Source organism: Rana temporaria, chromosome 13 (genome assembly GCF_905171775.1).
Source record: "Rana temporaria chromosome 13, aRanTem1.1, whole genome shotgun sequence".
NCBI classification, from domain to species: domain Eukaryota; kingdom Metazoa; phylum Chordata; class Amphibia; order Anura; family Ranidae; genus Rana; species Rana temporaria.
The window spans coordinates 110,291,675-110,313,423 of NC_053501.1; the positions used below are offsets into that span (position 1 = coordinate 110,291,675).

The 21,749-nt window shown below is 46.5% G+C and overlaps 1 long non-coding RNA gene across 1 annotated transcript in view; it reads right to left on the reverse strand.

Annotated features, from left to right (window-relative positions):
- Positions 1–2,829: 2,829 nt before the first annotated feature.
- LOC120921224 overlaps positions 2,830–21,749 on the reverse strand; it is a 59,772-nt gene continuing 40,852 nt past the window's right edge. Inside the window, exon 3 of the long non-coding RNA XR_005744845.1 lies at positions 2,830–3,064. This is a non-coding gene — a long non-coding RNA (uncharacterized LOC120921224). The remainder of the gene's footprint in view (positions 3,065–21,749) is intronic.

Below are 21,749 nucleotides of genomic sequence, written 5' to 3' on the forward strand. Positions count from 1 at the left end.
CTCCTCACCTGTGAATTTCAATAAACATCCCTAATAATAACCTCAAGTGTGATGACCTCCGGGTTCCAGGTCAGTCCTGACCACACCCACCATCACAGTCCTGATGAAGGGGGGAAGCACTCTACACCCATCTCAACCCCACCCATTTAATATTTGCATAACCCCTCCCACTACTTTAACTAGGGCTGAGGGCTCCTAAAATGAGTACTGAGACAGGGGCGTGTGATGTTTTCAGGAAGCTCTGTACAGCACCCTGCTGGCCCCTCCCACCAACCATGATCTGCCTGTATTGGATAGAGAAGTCTAGACTAAGGGGCGGCACTTACCCCCGAAATGTGTTACTCTACTCCTCACCCGTGAATTCCAATAAGCATCCCTAATAATAACCTCAAGTGTGATGACCTCCGGGTTCCAGGTCAGTCCTGACCACAGCCACCATCACAGTCCTGATGAAGGGGGAAGGACTCTACACCTTTCTCAACCCCACCCATCAAGGTGTTTTAATATTTGCATAACTCCTCCCACTGCTCGCATCGGGGTTGAGGGCTTTGGAGAGGAGTACTGATGATGTTTTCAGGAAGCTCTGTACAGCACCCTGCTGGCCCCTCCCACCAGCCATGATCTGCCTGTATTGCATAGAGAAGTCTAGACAAAGGGGTAGACACTTACCCCCGAAATCTGTTACTTCTCACCTGTGAATTTCAATAAACATCCTTAACAATTAGGTATGAGGGCTGCTAAAAGACGCGGGGGGGGGGGGGGGGTAAAAAGATTTCGGGAGGAGGAAACTTTTTTTTTTCTGTAAAAAAATCTAAGGGCCAGATTCTCAAAGGCCTTACGACGGCGCAACGCCATTTGCGCCGTCGTAAGTCCTAATCTGGCCCGGCGTATCTATGCCACTGATTCTTAGAATCAGTTACGCATAGATTTCCATTAGATCCGACAGGCGTAAGGCTAATTTTTTTTTCCCGCCGCTAGGTGTCGCCTCATCGTTTTCCCCGTCGTCTATGCAAATTAGCTATTTACGCGAATTCCCGAACGTACGCGCGGTGACGCAGTGAATTTACGACGTTTCCGTAAGCGTAAACTTACCCCTGCTATACGAGGGGTAAGTTTACGTGGGTCCGTCGTAGGCCATGTTAAGTATGGCGTCGGGTCAGCGTCGTCTTTTTTCCCGTCGTTTACGTCGTTTTCCTAAGTCATTCGCGAATAGGAATTTACGTCAATGACGCTCACGTTCGGCGTCATTGACGTTTTCCGTTCGTGAGCTGGAGCATGCGCACCGGGCTATTTTAACGCCCGGCGCAATGCGCAGTTCGATCAGTTAATTTAAATACAAGCCGCCCCCTTCGAATTACGCGGCCTTACGCCGGGCCGTTTACACTACGCCGCCGCAAATTACGGAGCAAGTGCTTGGAGAATACGGCACTTGCTCCAGTAATTTGCGGCGGCGTAGTGTAAATGGCTTACGCTACGCCGCCGCGGAATCTACAAGAATCTGGCCCAAAACGATCGATTGGATTTCCGCGCTGAAAACATTTCTCCGATCTCTCCACTTTATAAAACTTTATAAAACTTTATAAAACTCTTGCGATTCATAATTCATGGTGCGTTCGATTGCGTCCCCCTCAAGTCCTCTCCGGCAAGTTTGTTCTTCCTGACGGCCCCGCAGGCTCTTGAGTGCAGTGGGGGGGAGGGGGGGAGGGGCTGCTGTTTTTCTTAGAGTTGCAATTTTAAAAAATGGACCCGTCACGCACTTTCTAAGCCTGGAGGGACGCATTCCTGAGAGGTCACCATATCAGCGACAGTATCGCTTCTCAAAAGACACATTCCGCCCTTGATTATTAAAAAGACATCCTTCAGCTCAAGAGACGGCGGCTTTGCCCGTCAATGTTATCGGTCCGCCGCAGGCAGGAAGGAGCATTTGCTCTGTCTTCTCACCCCTTACAGTGATCACTCAGGCCCGGATTCTCAGAGGACTTACGACGGCGCAGCGCCGCGTACGCCGTCGTAAGTCCTAATCCGAGCCGTCGTATCTATGCGCCTGATTCTTAGAATCAGTTACGCAGAAATATCCATTAGATCCGACAGGCGTAAGTCTCTTACGCCGTCGGATCTAAACTGCATTTTTTTTTTTTGCTCTTCCGTCGAATTCCGCGTCGAACATGCAAATTAGCTAGATGCGCGAATTCCCGAACGTACGCGCGGCCGACGCAGTAACGTTACGACGTTTACGTTAGGCTTTTCCCGGCGTAAAGTTGCCCCTGCTATATGAGGCGCAGCCAATGTTAAGTATGGCCGTCGTTCCCGCGTCGACATTTTTAAAAGTTACGTCGTTTGCGTAAGTCGTCCGTGAATGGGGCTGGACGCCACTTACGTTCACGTCTAAACCAATGACGTCCTTGCGACGTCATTCGGAGCAATGCACACTGGGGTATTTTACGGACGGCGCAGTTCGTTCGGCGTGGGGACGCGCTTGATTTAAATGATACGCGCCCCCTACCCGCCGAAATTTGAATTCCGCCGGGTGATTTACGCTACGGCGCCGCTGCAACTTAAGGAGCAAGTGCTTTGAGAATACAGCACTTGCCCGTGTAAGTTGCGGCGGCGTAACGTAAATCGGATACGTTACGTCGACGCAGAGATACGCCCATTGTACAAGAATCTGGGCCTCAGACTGTACATTGTAACTTTGTAGCAAGCCGTAAGGTGGGAAGCAGCAGCAGGGGGCCGATCTGTGTCAAACAATTGTAAACACAGCCAAGAACTGGACGGCTTCCCGTCCCAATAATAACAAAAATTGGTCTGGTGTTAGGGTTCAAGCCTTACCGGCTGGGGCTTCTCTACCACGCAGCAGCCCAGCTTGTGCCAGAAGTTGCTCATATTGTCAGAGACGGCCAGCTTGGTTGGAGTTCCGCTAGTCCGACGCCGTGAGGCTCTCCGGTGTAAAGAAGGTTGTAGAAGCGGCGAGGAAGGACGCGGGTCACTGAATGAGACGACGACGACCCGGTTCCAAATCCGATTTCAGAAAAAGACGCGATCGTCCTTCTGTTCTTCAATCTTCCTGAAATGAAACAAAATAAAAACATTAAATCTGACCTTTGGCCCCTTTCCAGCCAGCCTGTCCTTGTCCCGCCCCTTTCCAGCCTGCCGGTCTTTGGCCCACCCCTTTTCAGCCTGACTATCCTGGCCCGCCCCTTTCCAGCCTGCCTGTTCTTGTCCCGCCCCTTTCCAGCCTGCCTTTCCCTGGCCCACCCCTTTTCAGCCTGACTATCCTGGCCCACCCCTTTCCAGCCTGACTTTCCTGTCCCACCCCTTTCCAGCCTGCCTTTCCCTGGCCCACCCCTTTCCAGCCTGCCTGTCCCTGGCCCACCCCTTTCCAGCCTGTCCTGTCCCTGGCCCACCCCTTTCCAGCCTGTCCTGTCCCTGGCCCACCCCTTTCCAGCCTGCCTGTCCCTGGCCCACCCCTTTCCAGCCTGCCTGTCCCTGGCCCACCCCTTTCCAGCCTGTCCTGTCCCTGGCCCACCCCTTTCCAGCCTGTCCTGTCCCTGGCCCACCCCTTTCCAGCCTGTCCTGTCCCTGGCCCACCCCTTTCCAGCCTGTCCTGTCTCTGGCCCACCCCTTTCCAGCCTGCCTGTCCCTGGCCCACCCCTTTCCAGCCTGTCCTGTCCCTGGCCCACCCCTTTCCAGCATGCCTGTCCCTGGCCCACCCCTTTCCAGCCTGCCTTTCCCTGGCCCACCCATTTCCAGCCTGCCTTTCCCTGGCCCACCCATTTCCAGCCTGTCCTGTCCCACCCCTTTCCAGCCTGCCGGTCCTTGGCCCACCCCTTTCCAGCCTGCCTTTCCCTGGCCCACCCCTTTCCAGCCTGTCCTGTCCCTGGCCCACCCCTTTCCAGCCTGCCTGTCCCTGGCCCACCCCTTTCCAGCCTGTCTGTCCCTGGCCCACCCCTTTCCAGCCTGTCCTGTCCCTGGCCCACCCCTTTCCAGCCTGTCCTGTCCCTGGCCCACCCCTTTCCAGCCTGCCTGTCCCTGGCCCACCCCTTTCCAGCCTGTCCTGTCCCTGGCCCACCCCTTTCCAGCCTGTCCTGTCCCTGGCCCACCCCTTTCCAGCCTGTCCTGTCCCTGGCCCACCCCTTTCCAGCCTGTCCTGTCTCTGGCCCACCCCTTTCCAGCCTGCCTTTCCCTGGCCCACCCCTTTCCAGCCTGTCCTGTCCCTGGCCCACCCCTTTCCAGCATGCCTGTCCCTGGCCCACCCCTTTCCAGCCTGCCTTTCCCTGGCCCACCCATTTCCAGCCTGCCTTTCCCTGGCCCACCCCTTTCCAGCCTGTCCTGTCCCACCCCTTTCCAGCCTGCCAGTCCTTGGCCCACCCCTTTCCAGCCTGCCTTTCCCTGGCCCACCCCTTTCCAGCCTGTCCTGTCCCTGGCCCACCCCTTTCCAGCCTGCCTGTCCCTGGCCTGCCCCTTTCCAGCCTGCCTTTCCCTGGCCCGCCCCTTTCCAGCCTGCCTTTCCCTGGCCCGCCCCTTTGCAGCCTGCCTTTCCCTGGCCCACCCCTTTCCAGCCTGCCGGTCCTTGGCCCGCCCCTTTCCAGCCTGCCTTTCCCTGGCCCACCCCTTTCCAGCCTGCCGGTCCTTGGCCCGCCCCTTTCCAGCCTGCCTTTCCCTGGCCCACCCCTTTCCAGCCTGTCCTGTCCCTGGCCTGCCCCTTTCCAGCCTGCCTTTCCCTGGCCCACCCCTTTCCAGCCTGCCTTTAAAAAAAAGAGGGGGGTTGCCATCCAGGGCCCTGGGGGCCTCCGGACCCCTAAAAAAAAAAATTGGCCCTTTAATAAAAAAATAAATGACAATATATTAAAAAAATATATTTTATTTTATTTTAAAAAAAAGGGGGGTTGCCATCTTGGGCCCTGGAGGACCTGCGGGCCCCTTACAGGTGTACTGCCTGTACCCCCCTGACGGCGGCCCTGGTAATGATACGTTAGGTTGTCGATTCATCGTTTTATGCGGCCAGTCTCAGATCTCGTTAAAACTATAAAAGCAACAATAACAAATAAAACTACAAAGTAGAGGAGCTTCCGTCCAACCGGTTTATTTACGGGGTCAGTCCACCCAAAGGTGGCATTGACGAGGAGATGCAACAGGAAGGGGCGGGAACACCCCCGAGGTGGGTGGGAACACCCGAAACCCCCCCAAAGGGGTCCCTTTACACACCCCTGGGCATGGCATTAACGGTCTATTCACACCTGAACTGGGCGTCTTTGAATGGCACCGAAACGCACCGTTCCATGTGACGTAGATATTGCGGTCACGCGCGTGTTATTGCGCCCATTACTGCAAGGCAACAGGAAAGCGTATTTCAGCTCTAAGGCAGGGAGAACAGCGTCAGGGACTTGTGTATGGTGCGCCCCTCCTCCAAGATATTAGGGGGGCCTCTCATATGAAGGAGGGACCCCTGACATGATGGGGGGGACCTCTAATGTGAAGGGGGGCTTTAGATGTGATGGGGGGGCAGGGGGCTCTGTGATGGGGGGACCTATGATGTATAGGGGGGAATGCTGGTGTGAAGGGGGGACTCTGGTGCAATAGGGACCTCGGACATAAAGGGGAGGGGAAACTGATGTGATAAGGGACCCCTGATGTAAAGGGGGGAACCCTGATGTGATGAGGGACCTCTGATGTAAAGGGGGGAACCCTGATGTGGTGAGGGACCTCTGATGTAAAGGGGGGAACCCTGATGTGATGAGGGACCTCTGATGTAATGGAGGAACCCTGATGTGAGGAGGGACCTCTGATGTAAAGGGGGGAACCCTGATGTGGTGAGGGACCCCTGGGGTAAAGGGGGGAACCCTGATGTGATGAGGGACCTCTGATGTAAAAGGGGGAACCCTGATGTGATGAGGGACCTCTGATGTAAAGGGGGGACCCTGATGTGATGAGTAACCCCTGATGTAAAGGGGGGGACCCTGATGTGATGAGGAACCCCTGAGGTAAAGGAAGAACCCTGATGTGATGAGGAACCCCTGAGGTAAAGGGGGGGAACCCTGATGTGATGAGGAACCCCTGAGGTAAAGGGAGAACCCTGATGTGATGAGGGACCCCTGAGGTAAAGGGGGAGAACCCTGATGTGATGAGGGACCCCTGAGGTAAAGGGGGGAACCCTGATGTGATGAGGGACCCCTGAGGTAAAAGGGAGAACCCTGATGTGATGAGGGACCCCTGAGGTAAAGGGGGGAACCCTGATGTGATGAGGCACCCCTGAGGTAAAGGAGGGGAACCCTAATGTGATGAGGAACCTCTGATGTAAAGGGGGGGGGCCCTGATGTGGTGAAGCTGGGGCCTCTGATGTGATGAGGGGCCTCTCAGGTAAAGGGAGAACCCTGATGTGATGAGGAACCCCTGATGTAATGGGGGAACCCTGATGTGATGAGGAACCTCGGATGTTAAGGGGGGGGGCCCTGATGTGATGAGGGACCCCTGATGTAAAGGGGGGGACCCTGATGTGATGAGGAACCCCTGAGGTAAAGGGGGGGAACCTGATAGAATAGAAGGGCTCTGACCTTCTAGGTGATGGTACAATGTAACCCTTTACATTCAGAGTGTATACAGCTGAGCCCTCCCCCCCCCCAGTCCCGTCCCAAGTTGGGGGTCCGGCTCCATTGTCCACAGTGTAGGAAATCAGAGAACGTCGTCCTTCCACCACCGGCCACACAATGGGCTCAGGAAACACCAGAGGGGCCTTGAATGCTTTCAACCTTCTTTACCATTTTTTTTTTTCCAGAAAAAAAAAACAAAGACATCGAGATCACCATTGTGCTGGTAAACAAAACCGCAACACGTGTGCGAGTTCTTCATTTTTCGGCGAGCTTTGTCCGCGCCGCACGGCAAACGCACATGAAAAGGTGGCCGCCCCCATCCTGACCCACCTAGATCATGGCTGGATTCACATCTCTGCACTTAAATCAACACAAAACGCATTTAAAAACAAAACAACGCATTTGTTAAGACGCGTGTCATCGCACGCCGACACATCATAATGCACCGCGACACGCATTGAAATAAGTTAAAACGCATGACGGCATCCAATACGTTGCAATGTACGTTGAAAACGCTTGACAGCGCACATTGGCATGCGTTTTTGACGCGTTTACGTTAACGGAAAACACATCCGGGCGTAACCCGCTCCGAGACCGCTGCAGGGTGCCGCCATCTTGGATGCAACGTCGTAGAGTGGCAAAAGTTTGACTTTAACAGAAAAGAAAGTGCGATGACAGGTCCACTTTAAATCTTGAATCAATTACTTCCATCAAACTGAATTTATAAGTTTAATTAATTCAACTAAATATTTAATTTTATCATGAGAACAAATTTATGATCATCCCTGTTTATCCGCAAACAGCTCCGAGCCGGCGACGCCTCCTAAGAAATCTCGCCGTGACCGGTTTTTGGCCGCATTTTGGAGTGAAAGCTGAGGGGACCTCTGATGTGATGAGGGACCTCTGATGTAAATGGGGGAACCCTGATGTGATGAGGGACCTCTGATGTAAAGGGGGGAACCCTGATGTGGTGAGGGACCTCTGATGTAAAGGGGGGAACCCTGATGTGATGAGGGACCTCTGATGTAATGGAGGAACCCTGATGTGAGGAGGGACCTCTGATGTAAAGGGGGGAACCCTGATGTGATGAGGGACCTCTAATGTAAAGGGGGGAACCTGATGTGAGGAGGGACCTCTAATGTAAAGGGGGGACCCTGATGTGATGAGGGACCTCTGATGTAAAGGGGGAACCCTGATGTGATGAGGGACCTCTGATGTAAAGGGGGGAACCCTGATGTGATGAGGGACCTCTGATGTAAAGGGGGGAACCCTGATGTGATGAGGGACCTCTGATGTAAATGGGGGAACCCTGATGTGATGAGGGAACTCTGATGTAAAGGGGGGAACCCTGATGTGATGAGGGACCTCTGATGTAAATGGGGGAACCCTGATGTGATGAGGGAACTCTGATGTAAAGGGGGGAACCCTGATGTGATGAGGAACCTCTGAGGTAAACGGGGGGACCCTGATGTGATGAGGGACCCCTAAGGAAAAAAGGGGGAACCCTGATGTGATGAGGGACTTCTAATTTAAAGGGGGAACCCTGATGTGATGAGGGACCTCTAATGTAAAGGGGGGAACCTGATGTGAGGAGGGACCTCTAATGTAAAGGGGGGACCCTGATGTGATGAGGGACCTCTGATGTAAAGGGGGAACCCTGATGTGATGAGGGACCTCTGATGTAAAGGGGGGAACCCTGATGTGATGAGGGACCTCTGATGTAAAGGGGGGAACCCTGATGTGATGAGGGACCTCTGATGTAAAAGGTGGAACCCTGATGTGATGAGGGACCTCTGATGTAAAGGGGGGAACCCTGATGTGAGGAGTGACCTCTAATGTAAAGGGGGGAACCCTGATGTGAGGAGGAACCTCTGATGTAAAGGGGGGGGGGCTGATGTGATGAGGGAACCCTAAAGTAAAGGGGGAACCCTGATGTGATGAGGGACCTCTGATGTAAAGGGGGAACCCTGATGTGATGAGGGAACCCTAAAATAAAGGGGGGCTGATGTGATGAAGAACCTCTGATGTAAAGGGGGGGGCTGATGTGATAAGGGACCTCTGATGTAAAGGGGGAACCCTGATGTGATGAGGGACCTCTGATGTAAAGGGGGGAACCCTGATGTGATGAGGGACCTCTGTTATAAAAGGGGGAACCTTGGTGTGATGAGGGACCCCATAAGTGAAGGAGGGAACCCTGATGTGATGAGGAACCTCTGAGGTAAAGGGGGGAACCCTGATGTGAGGAGGGACCTCTGTTATAAAAGGGGGAACCTTGGTGTGATGAGGGACCCCATAAGTGAAGGAGGGAACCCTGATGTGATGAGGGACCTCTAATGTAAAGGGGGGAACCCTGATGTGAGGAGGGACCTCTAATGTAAAGGGGGAACCCTGATGTGATGAGGGACCTGTTATAAAAGGGGGAACCTTGGTGTGATGAGGGACCCCATAAGTAAAGGGGGAACCCTGATGTGATGAGGAACCTCTGAGGTAAAGGGGGAACCTTGGTGTGATGAGGGACCCCTAAGGGAAAAGGGGGAACCCTGATGTGATGAGGGAACTCTGATGAAAAGAGGGAACCTTGGTGTGATGAGGAACCCCTGAGGTAAAGGGGGGACCCCGATGTGATGAGGGACACCTGAGGTAAAGGGGGAACCTTGATGTGATGAGGGAACTCTGTTGTAAAGGGGGAACCTTGGTGTGATGAGGGACCTCTGAGGTAAAAGGGGGGAACCCTGATGTGACGCCGACACATCATAATGCACATAAACGCACCACGACACGCATCAACCTTCATTAGCCATGGCGACAAAATTAGCTGCCTTTAATTGCTGTAAATATCCCATTTGAGATGATTTGCCCCTCACTTCCTGCCGTGTCACCAAAACAGGAAGTGAACTAAAATCTCACAGGGGGGGTGGAAACAAGACCAGTCACCCTGCAGAAGGAGAGAGCAGCAGAGCTGTGGGAGGGGCGCAGCAGGCTCCACCTACCGTAGAAAACTACAGGAGGGGGCGGAGACAAGACCAGTCACCCTGCAGAAGGAGAGAGCAGAGCTGTGGGAGGGGCACCGCAGGCTCCACCTACCGTAGAAAACTACAGGAGGGGGCGGAGACAAGACCAGTCACCCTGCAGAAGGAGAGAGCAGAGCTGTGGGAGGTGCACAGCAGGCTCCACCTACCGTAGAAAACTACAGGAGGGGGCGGAGACAAGACCAGTCACCCTGCAGAAGGAGAGAGCAGAGCTGTGGGAGGGGCACAGCAGGCTCCACCTACCGTAGAAAACTACAGGAGGGGGCGGAGACAAGACCAGTGCTGCTGTTGAAGTTCCCAGGAAAGGCCCATCGCTTCCAGGTACCGCCTCCCGCTCAGATCTACGAAGGTGTCATCTCCGACCTTTGGCTCCGAGTGGCCTGCTATTAATCTGACATTGGTAAAGGGTTGGTGATAAGCAGTAACCGGCTGGAATGCCAGGATTGTACTTCCACTTATGTCAGTGTTCCCTCCGCAGCCCTCCCCCTTCCTTCCTCCCTTGGCACACATGCTAAATGCCAATTTCTATATTATTGGTGAATGTTTCAATACAACCAAAAAAAAAAAAAATATTAAAAAAATATTGAAAAAGATTAAATTTAACGTAAAAAAAAAAAGTGCGATGACAGGTCCACTTTAAATCTTGAATCAATTACTTCCATTAAACTAAATTTAAAAAGTTTAATTAAATAAAATAAAATAAATAATTCATTACATTTTATTATCAGAACAATTTTATGATCATCTCCGTTTATCCACAAACAAAACGGCTCCGAGCCGGCGACGCCTCCTATGAAATCTCGCCGTGACCGTTTTTTTTTGGAGTGAAATCTGCTTTGACCACAAACATGACCTATTTTTTTTTTTATACAGACATCTCCCGTCCTGCTTCCTCTGAGCCGCGGCGGGAAGGGACCGGCGCGCACAATTGTGCCTTTTGTGCATTCATGCTTCGCGGAATTCCAGGCCCTGCGCCTGGCGGACAAGCGACAATGACCTCGCTTCACATCACGGCTGAAGGAGCCCCTTCCAGAGTCGCGGAAAGGGGGGGCGCGGCGATGCCCCGCATTCAGATGACCGTTTTCTACACTTCAAATATTGCATCCTGATTTTTGTAAAGTGCAGAAAAAAAAAAAAAAAAAATTTGAAAGGGGAACTCCAGATAAAAAAAATACCCTTAGGCGTAAAAAAATACCCTTAGGCGTAAAAAATACCCTTAGGCGTAAAAAAAATATCCTTAGGCATAAAAAAAAAATACCCTTAGGCGTAAAAAAAAAATACCCTTAGGCGTAAAAAAAAATACCCTTAGGCGTAAAAAAAAATACCCTTAGACGTAAAAAAAAATACCCTTAGGCGTAAAAAAAAATACCCTTAGGCGTAAAAAAAAATACCCTTAGGCGTAAAAAAAAAATACCCTTATTCGTAAAAAAAAATACCCTTAGACGTAAAAAAAAATACCCTTAGGCGTAAAAAAAATACCCTTAGGCGTAAAAAAATACCCTTAGACGTAAAAAAAAATACCCTTAGGGGTAAAAAAAATACCCTTAGGCGTAAAAAAATACCCTTAGACGTAAAAAAAAATACCCTTAGACGTAAAAAAAAATACCCTTAGGCGTAAAAAAAATACCCTTAGGCGTAAAAAAATACCCTTAGGCGTAAAAAAATACCCTTAGACGTAAAAAAAAATACCCTTAGGCGTAAAAAAAATACCCTTAGGCGTAAAAAAATACCCTTAGACGTAAAAAAAATACCCTAAGGCGTAAAAAAAATACCCTTAGGCGTAAGGCGTACACCTTTTTATTTTCGTTACCTAGCCCCATGTAATGAAAAAATATATATATATTTTTTTAAATATGTTGTATAATAAATACTTAAATTTAAAAAAAAAATTCATTACATGCCCTATTTTAGTCCCAGGATGTCATCTCTGGGTCTCTGTTCTTCTCTATGCGATGCAGGCAGATCATGGCTGGTGGGAGGGGCCTGTATAGGGCTTCCTGAGAACATCACAGCACCCTGCCTCAGAACTCCTCTGAAGAGACCTCAGCCCTGATGCAAACAGTGGGAGGAGTTATGCAAATATCATCCTTGATGGGTGGGGTTTAGATGGGCGTAGAAGGTGGACACGGTATGGAAGGTTGTCACACTTGAGGTTATTATTAAAAAATGTTTATTGAAATTCACAGTGAGGAGAAGAGCAACACGTTTCGGCATAAGTGCCTTCATCAGGACGGTGGTGGTGGGTGTGGTCAGACTGACCTGGAATAAGGAGATTATCACACCGGAGGTTATTATTAGGAAATGTTTATTTAAATTCACAGGTGATGAGTAGAGCAACGAGTTTCAGAAGAAGTGACTCCCCCTTTATCAGGACTGTGATGGTGGGTGTGGTCAGGACTGACCTGGAATCGGAGATCATCACACTTGAGGTTTTTATTAGGAACCTTTATTGAAATTCACAGGTCCTTGAGCAGAGTGACTGGTCTCATCTCCGCCCCCCTTCTGTAGTAGGTGGAGCTTGCTGGGCCCCTCCCACAGCTCTACTCTCTGCACAGGCTATGTACAGCACATGGATGATGTCACTGCTACTTTTACAATGTAATATCTTTTTATTTTTTTTCACTTATGTAACCTTGTCATTTCCTATGTTCTGGGAGCTTGGCTGCCATCCCCCAGTTACGAGGAAATTCCAGAACAGCGGACGCGTTTCGCTAAAATCAAAAACAGCCACCTCATTGGAAAGGGAAGCGATTGAGCAAAATCCAGGAAAGCAGGAAAAAAAAAATCAATAACGTCACCATATTTGCAGTGTTCCGTGACAAAACCACACGCGGCCTTTCGCCGATCTCGCGGAAAATTTGTGCGCAAAAATGGAGAACGAAACAGGAGACCCGACCGCTAAAGAGGACATCCCTTTATAAACAAAGAGCCGTCTGGAGGGCCGAGAATTAGGAGGGGCGGCAGAGACTGTTCTAAATATACTTCCTTCTTTCCCCCTATGGGGGTCATTAACAGGTTGCGCTTTTCTTGCTTTGATGTTTATGGTAATCGCAATTTTTTTTATTTTTTTGCCACCGGTCGCTGACGTTATTCTGCTTTTCCAATCAATCATAACTGCCCTTAAAAAAAAATGTGTTAAAAAAAAAAAAATCTAATACTGGCTATACATGATCGACCACATAAATTGCGCAAAAAATTGATCGCACGGCAAACATAATTTGACCGACGTTCTTAAAATTCTCAAACTATTCCGCTCATACAATCGATGGTATTGGGTGGATCGGGGTCTTCTTTTCTGCTCCCAAGCGACCGGAAGCGGTCAACCGCAGGATATGCTTTTTGTGCGCATTCACGGAACACAAGCAAAAGCGCGGTGGTCAAAAAAATGCCCAAATCTGATCAGAAAAGGAGCTTTGGTGAACCACAGGAATCGCTTTGAGTGCTAAAAACACGACCCTCGTCCGATCGTGCGTTTTTTTCCCCCGCCATAACCGATCAAAACCGACATCGGTCGCTTATCGCTTGGCCGTAACATTTTTGTTTCAGAATTTGTCGCACACCGTGTATGGTCACCGCGGGGCTGCATTCATACCTTGTTTTGTTGTGTGCGTTTACGAAAAACACAAGCAGGACGCTATTTTTACGCACAGTCCAAAAAAAAAAAAACGAAACGAAACGAAAAATCGGAAGTGGTGGACCACAAGAATCGTTGAGTGCAAAAAAAACAAACACGCACACTCTGTACGATCGTGCAGTTATCCCCCCCCCCATGCCTTTACGAAACGCAAAGCAGACGCGCGATTTCACACGCGGTCAAAAACAGGTGAAGCTTGATGCCCAAAAAGGCATTTCGGCACGTTTGTCATGCGTAGGGCAGCCCGTTGAAAACAAATGGACTGCCCTGTGTGTGCAGCGTGTAAATGCGAAAGAAATGTGCGAAAAAAGGCGCGCAGAAACGCGCGTTCGCGGTACGCTAGTCTTAGAGAGATTTGGCAAATGTTACATTGTGGCAGCCCCCTGGGGTCACTGTCATCTCTGGCTATGGCCCGTACATATCAGGACCTTCTTTCGGGAGACTCAACCAGATCACTGGCCCCACCCACTTTCTAGGTGGTCCTGCCTAGATCACACCCACTTTCTTCAAACTCCCACCCCCAAATTATGCCGGAACCACCTACTTGTGCTTCCTTTGGCGATACTTTTTTACTGCACATGCTCAGTTGCTCAAATAAGAGCACTGCTGTGTTCCCAGCACACAGCACGGGACACAGCTCATAGATGGGGGACTGTCTCGGCAAATCTGGGACGGTTGACCTCTAGGAAAAAACCCTGCTGTCTATCTCCGGGCTACGTGCCCGGATCAAACGCCGAGCAGGTAGACTAATCCTTGTAGGCATCTCAAGGTGCCACCTTCACCGCCAGTCCACTCTGAAAGTTATGACGTTCCGAGACGAAAAACAGGACGTGGATCGGGTTATCAGGAACAGGAAACAAACGGCGATAACACTTGAGATAACCGGCTCTCAAGGGCCCACAAGGAGAAGCTGTGGTGGTGAAGGCCGCAGTAGCTCTGGAGTCGCCCTCAAGATATTTTTTCACCCCAAGAACTGACACTCGCTAGAAAGTTTGAGTTGGTGGCCCGTTTTGTCAGTAACTAATGCAGACTACAGTGGGTCAAAATCCCTGGAGCTATTACGACCATGACAATAAGCCCATAGTCTTCTTAGATCACAAATCCTCCAATATCAACGGATAGTTTATTTTAGAGCTTTATTGAAGATGACAAAGGTTACAGATGAAGCCAATGCGTTTCATATTCCCCCCAAAACGTGTTGGCCTCATCTGTAACCTTTGTCATCTTCAATAAAGTTCTAAAATAAACTGACAAAGGTTACAGATGAGGCCAACATGTTTTGGGGAGAATATGAAACGCACTGGCTTCATCTGTAACCTTTGTCAGTTTATTTTAGAACTTTATTGAAGATGACAAAGGTTACAGATGAAGCCAATGCGTTTCATATTCCCCCCAAAACGTGTTGGCCTCATCTGTAACCTTTGTCATCTTCAATAAAGTTCTAAAATAAACTGACAAAGGTTACAGATGAGGCCAACACGTTTTGGGGGGAATATGAAACGCATTGGCTTCATCTGTAACCTTTGTCATCTTCAATAAAGCTCTAAAAGAAACCATTCAGGCTTCCCCGAAGCACGTTGACTTAATCTGTAACCTTTGTCATCTTCAATAAAGTTCTAAAATAAACCAGTTTCCCCCAAAACACAATGGCTTCATCTGTAATCTTTGTCATCTTCAATAAAGCTCTAAATGCAGACAGTGGGTCAAAATCCCTGGAGCTATTACGACCATGACAATAAGCCCATAGTCTTCTTAGATCACAAATCCTCCAATATCAACAGATAGTTTATTTTAGAGCTTTATTGAAGATGACAAGGGTTACAGATGAAGCCAATGCGTTTCATATTCCCCCCAAAACGTGTTGGCCTCACCTGTAACCTTTGTCATCTTCAATAAAGTTCTAAAATAAACTGACAAAGGTTACAGATGAGGCCAACATGTTTTGGGGGGAATATGAAACGCATTGGCTTCATCTGTAACCTTTGTCATCTTCAATAAAGTTCTAAAATAAACCAGTTTCCCCCGTAAAATGTGGCTTCATCTGTAACCTTTGTCATCTTTAATAAAGTTATAAAATAAACCAGTTTCCCCCAAAACACAATGGCTTCATCTGTAATCTTTGTCATCTTCAATAAAGCTCTAAATGCAGACAGTGGGTCAAAATCCCTGGAGCTATTACGACCATGACAATAAGCCCATAGTCTTCTTAGATCACAAATCCTCCAATATCAACGGATAGTTTATTTTCAGAACTTTATTGAAAATGACAAAGGTTACAGATGAAGCCAACATGTTTTGAGGAGCCTGAATGGTTTATTTTAGAGCTTTATTGAAAAGGACAAAGGTTACAGATGAAGCCAATGCATTTCATATTTGCCCAAAACTTGTTGGCCTCATCTGTAACCTTTGTCATCTTCAATAAAGTTCTAAATATAGACAGCAGTGTGTCAAAATCCCAGGAACTACTACAATCAATGCTGGAAACAATAAGCTCAAAGGCTTCTTAAATCGCAAACTTTCCAAAATCAACTGATGGTTTATTTTAGAGCTTTATTGAAGATGACAAAGGTTACAGATGAAGCCAACGCCAAAACGTGTTGGCCTCGTCTGTAACCTTTGTCATCTTCAATAAAGTTCTGGAAAAAAAAAACTATTTGTTGATATTGGAGGATTCGTGATCCAAGTTTATTTTTAAAACTTTATTGAAGATGACAAAAAGATACAGATGAGGCCAAAGCATTTGGGGGGGGGGGAACCATATAAGGCGTTGGTTTCATCTGTAACCTTTGTCATCTTCAATAAAGTTCTGAAAAAAAAACTATTTGTTGATATTGGAGGATTTGTGATCCAAGTTTATTTTTGGAACTTTATTGAAGATGACAAAAGGTACAGATGAGCTCAAAGCATTTCGGGGGGGGGGGGGGGGGCCATGAAACGCGTTGGTTTCATCTGTAACCTTTGTCATCTTCAATAAAGTTCCAAATTGCAGAGAGCGTTGTGTCAAAATCCCAGGAACTACTACAACCGGCATGACCACTGGCAACAATTAGGGCCATAGTCTTCCTAAATCCCCAATCCTACAATTTATGTTTTTTTTTAAAACTTTATTGAAGATGACAAAGGTTACAGATGAAGCCAACGGATTTCAGGGGAACAGCTTGCCCTCCCCCCCCCCCCCCCCCGCCGAAACCTGTTGGCTTCATCTGTAACCTACAGTGCTTCAAAATTCCTGGCGCTTCTACGACCACCGCTGGCGACAATACGCCCAAAGTCTCCTCATATCACCAATTCTCCAACATCAACTGGATGGCTTATTTTAGAACTTTATTGAACATGACAAAAGTTACAGACTAAGCCAACACGTTTTGGCGGAGCAGCCTGTTCCCCCGAAACACATTGGCTTCATCTGTAACCTTTGTCATATTCAATAAAGTTTTAAAATACAGGCTGCCCTGTGTCAAAATCCCAGGAGCTACTATGATCACCATGACCGCTGGCGACAATAAGCCCAAAGTCTTCTTAACCCATTGGCGCCGGCGCCTCCCAGCCCAGATGCCGGGAGGCGGGGTTTATGGTCATGTGTCATAGTCACGCAATTTGCGGTTTGGCTAAAGCCTTGGTGGTTTCACCTGGAATGCCGGCTCCGCAGCCAATCAGGCGACAGCACCCCTGATCAGCACTGCGGCCAAAGGTGAACAGCTCTCCTAATTGGTGCGTCTTTAAATGGAGAAGTGACGCCATTGTTTTTAATGGCACCCCAAACTATTCCAAATCATGTAAAAAAAAAGCGCGCTGGGGCGCCATTATTCTTATTGGCACCCCAAAGACGCAGTGCGATTCTACCGCGACAGAAATGTGCATTTATTTAAAAATTGGCACTAAGCTTGCAACCACAAAAAAAAAAAAAAAAAAGGAGCAGCAGCTTCTTTTGGGCGACAAACGCACACTGGGCAGCCAATTGAAACGAACAGGCTGCGAATTCGCCTGCGATGGTCGTGCGACAGAAAGCACGCATTTCAAAAATTGCGCCAAGCTTGTCGCCCAAAAAAAAGGGAGGATTTTTTTGGTGACAAACGCACAGAAGGCAGCTCCACTGAAGCAAATAGGCTGCTCTAGGCGCGACACGGAGAAAACGCGCATAAATCGCGCTTTCGGAATCGCAAAACAGGAATGCTTGTGACGATATCTGAATGGGGCCATATTCAAAAAAGCGATTTGCGCATTTTGCCTCAATTTGGAACTGCAGGCAGAATCGCGGCATTTCTGAACGCTTTGCCAAATCGTGGCAAAACGCACTTTTAGGTACCGTTACGAACAGAACCTCACAACGCGGTGCAATTCTGCTGCGATGGTCGTGCGACCGAAAAACACACATTTTACAAAATTGCGTTAAGCTTTGTCGCCCCCCAAAAAAAAGAAGCAGGAGCTTCTTTTGGGTAACAAACGCACAGAAAGCAGTCCCACTGAAGCGAATAGGCTGCTGTAGGCGCGACACGGAGAAAACGCACGTAAATCGCAAGCAGGAACGCTCGTACCTGAAACACGATATCTGGATGAGGCCCAATTTACATAAAGCGATTTGCGCATTTTTGCCTCAATTTGGAATTGCAGGCAAAGTCACGGCGTTTCTGTCCGCGGTGCCAAATCGTGGGAAAAACGTGCGATTCTGCTGCGATTTTCGTGAGACAGAAACACGCATTAAAAAGGGAGCAGAATCTTATTTTGGGGTGACAGACGCGCAGGAGGGAAGCGAATAGGCTGCTCTAGGCGCAACGAAACGTGTAAATTGCGCTTTTCAAAATCGCAAGCTGGAACGCTGGGGGGGCCTAAAGGGTACATATTATTTGAAGCGCTGTCCCTTTAAAAAAGACGTTCAGCTGTGTGAAGCAGACGGATCTGGAGGCGGGTTTGCTTAACACAACCGACCTTATTACGGCATACAACCACTTCCTGCCCGTCACTGCGAGACAATGGCGTGCGCGTACCCTCCCCCTCCCCCCCGCTGTGACTCAAGACACCCACATGGTTTTGTCATAAGAAAAGTTGGGGGATTTTGTTTTGTTTGGATACAATTGTAGCAATCAAAGGATACTTTTCAAATCGTTACATTAAATCAAAAATTAAAAGATTATTTATTTTACTCTGGGAAGGTGAACTTCCTGATCATGATTATAATAATAATAAAATAAAAAAACGAAAATAATAATAATAATAATAATAATAATAATAATATTAATACAAATAAATAAAATAATAATAAAAAAATGAAAATAATAATAATAATAATAATAATAATATTATAAATACAAATAAATGAAATAATAATAAAATGTAATAATAAAAAATGAAAAAAATATAATAAATATAAATAAATAATATAATAATAATAAAAATATATAATAATAAAAATATTAAAAAAATAAAAATATTATTATTATTATATTATTTATTTATATTTATTATATATTTTTTCATTTTTTATTATTATTATTACATTTTATTATTATTTCATTTATTTATAATATTATTATTATTATTATTATTATTATTATTATTATTAATATATATATATATATATATATATATATATATTTTTTTTATATTATTATTATTTTATTTTTTTGTTGTTATGTATATTTAAGTAATGTTGAATGTACTTAAATGTGAATTTATGCAATATAATGTGAATTGTGTATATGTTTTAAAAATTTTAAATAAAAATAAATAGAAACATAAATAAAAAAAATAAAAAAATAATAATAAAAAAATGAAAAATAATAATATAAATAAATGATAATTAAATAATAAAATAATAATAAGGGAAAAAATAATAATAAAAATGAAAAAAATATAATAATAATAATAATAATAAAATTAAAATAATAATAGTAAAATATAATAATATAAATAAATAATAATAATATAATAATAATAATAATAATAATAATAATATGGAAAAAAATTATAATAAAAATGAAAAAAATATAATAATAATAAAATGAAAATAATAATTGTAAAATATAATAATATAAATAAATAATAATATAATAATAATAGTAATAATATGGAAAAAAATTATAATAAAAATGAAAAAAATATAATAATAATAAAATGAAAATAATAATAGTAAAATATAATACTAATAAAAATTGTAAAATGTAATAATGCGTGTTCCGCTGGCCTCCTGGGGCGTACACGCCTCGACCTGCCTCTCCAACATAACGCGGCCCACGCCCGAAGGCTGCGAACAGCACCCCCGTGACATCACCAAGTGCAACGTGTTAGTCACGCCGAGCTCTCCCTGCCGGGACTTGCTCCGGTGTCCTCTCTCCTCGCCCTGCGGTGACAGCGCGGCCTGTACAGACGCGTCCCGGGATTTTTACTGAGCACACACACACACACAGGCCCTCAGCCAAACCCCTCGGTGCTTAAATGTTAACATGAACAAAACGCGGCCCACCAATTCACCGGAGGGGAGCGCCTTTGTGTTTGGGGGGTGCCTTGTGCCTCAGAGACGGGACATTAGGGAGAATATTTGGCCGCAGTCCCTAAAAATCAAGTCCCCCCCCCCCCCTCTCTGCTTACCCCTCTTTATTTAACACAAAACATTTAGGCTGCATTTGGGCGTTTCTGGAGCGCGCCGTAAAAGCCACAGAAAATGCACGCTTTGCTGCACGTTGCAAAATAATTGGTTTATTATGTTTGGTTATTATGTTTACTAAATTTTATATGCAGCAATCCTTTAACTTTTTCATTATATATATATATATATATATATATATATATATATATATATATATATATATATATATATATATATATATATATATATATATATATATATATATATATATATATATATATTTTTATGTATATCTTATAGTATATAATATAGTAAATAAATATAATAAAGTAATATTATATATATTATATAAAATAATTGCTTTATTATGTTTGGTATTGAGATTATTATATGAAGAAATATTATTACTATATTATATAATATAAAATATACATAAAAAAAATAAAAAATAAAATAAAAAAAATGCAGATAAAAGGCACTCCATGATCATGGAATATTTTGTAAATATATATACTGTATATGAACATTTGGTTCAATAAACTTTATGTGCAGCAATACTTTGACTTCTTCGTATATACAGTATCTCACAAAAGTAAGTACACCCCTCCCATTTTTGTAAATCTTTTTCATGAAGAAATTACACTTTGGCCGCGATTCAGATACATTGGAGTATCTTTAGTGCGGCGTAGCGGATCTGATATGCGCTACGCCGCCGTAAGAAAGTGAGGGAAGATCAGTATTCAGAAAGCACTCCCCGACAACGTTGCGTCGGCGTAACGTAAATAGGCCGGCGTAAGCCCACGTAATTCAAAGTAGGTGGAAGATGGGCGTGATGTATTTAAATGAATCGTGACCCCCATGTAAATGAAGCGCCGAACGTACGGCGCATGCGTGCGCATGCTCAGTATCACGTCGAATTTACTCCCTAACATACGCTGGGCTCAATGCCTGTGACGTAAACGTAACCTACGCCCAGCCCCATTCACGTACGACTTACGTAAAAAACAACGGCTGTTCCGACATCTATACCTTAGCATTGGCTGCGCCTCATATAGCAGGGGTAACGTTACGCCGGACGTACGCCTAATGTAAACGACGTAAAATACGACGGCTGTTTCGACGTTTCCGACGTCCATACCTTTGCATTACCTGCGCCTCATATAGCAGGGGTAACTTTACGCCGGACGTACGCCTTACGTAAACGGTGTAGCTTAATGCGACGGGCGCATGTACGTTTGTGAATCGGCGTATCTAGGTAATTTGCATATTTGACGCGTAAATCTACGGAAGCGCCCCTAGCGGCCAGCGTAAATATTGCACCCAAGATACGACGGCGTAAGAGACTTACGTCGGTCGTATCTTGGCCTAATTCAGGCGTAACTGCCTTTATGAATCAGCGCATAGATACGACGGCGCACATTTGGACTTACGACGGCGTATCTCCAGATCCTTTCTGAATCCGGGCCTTTGTATCTACAATGTTGTGTAGTGAGTGTACAGCTTGTATAACAGTGTACATTTGCCGCCCCCCTCAAAATAACTCAACACAATTTACACAATTTAATGTCTAAACTTGCTGGCAACAAAAGTGAGTACACCCCTCACTGGGGGACGGGCCTAGCAGGCTCCACCCACTATAGAAAACTAGAAGAAGGGGTGATGAAGACAAGACCAGTCACCCTGCACAAGGAAGGAACAGAGCTGTGGGAGGGGCCCAGCAGGCTCCACCCACTTTAGAAAACTAAGGGAGGGGCGGAGACAAGACCAGTCACCCTGCACAAGGAGAGAGAGAGCAGTGCTGTAGGAGGGGCCCAATAGGCTCCACCCACAATAGAAAATGAAAAGAGGGGGCGGAGATAAGACCAGTCACCCTACCATAGGTGTGTGCAGTCTATTCCATTAGGGTGTGCACCCAA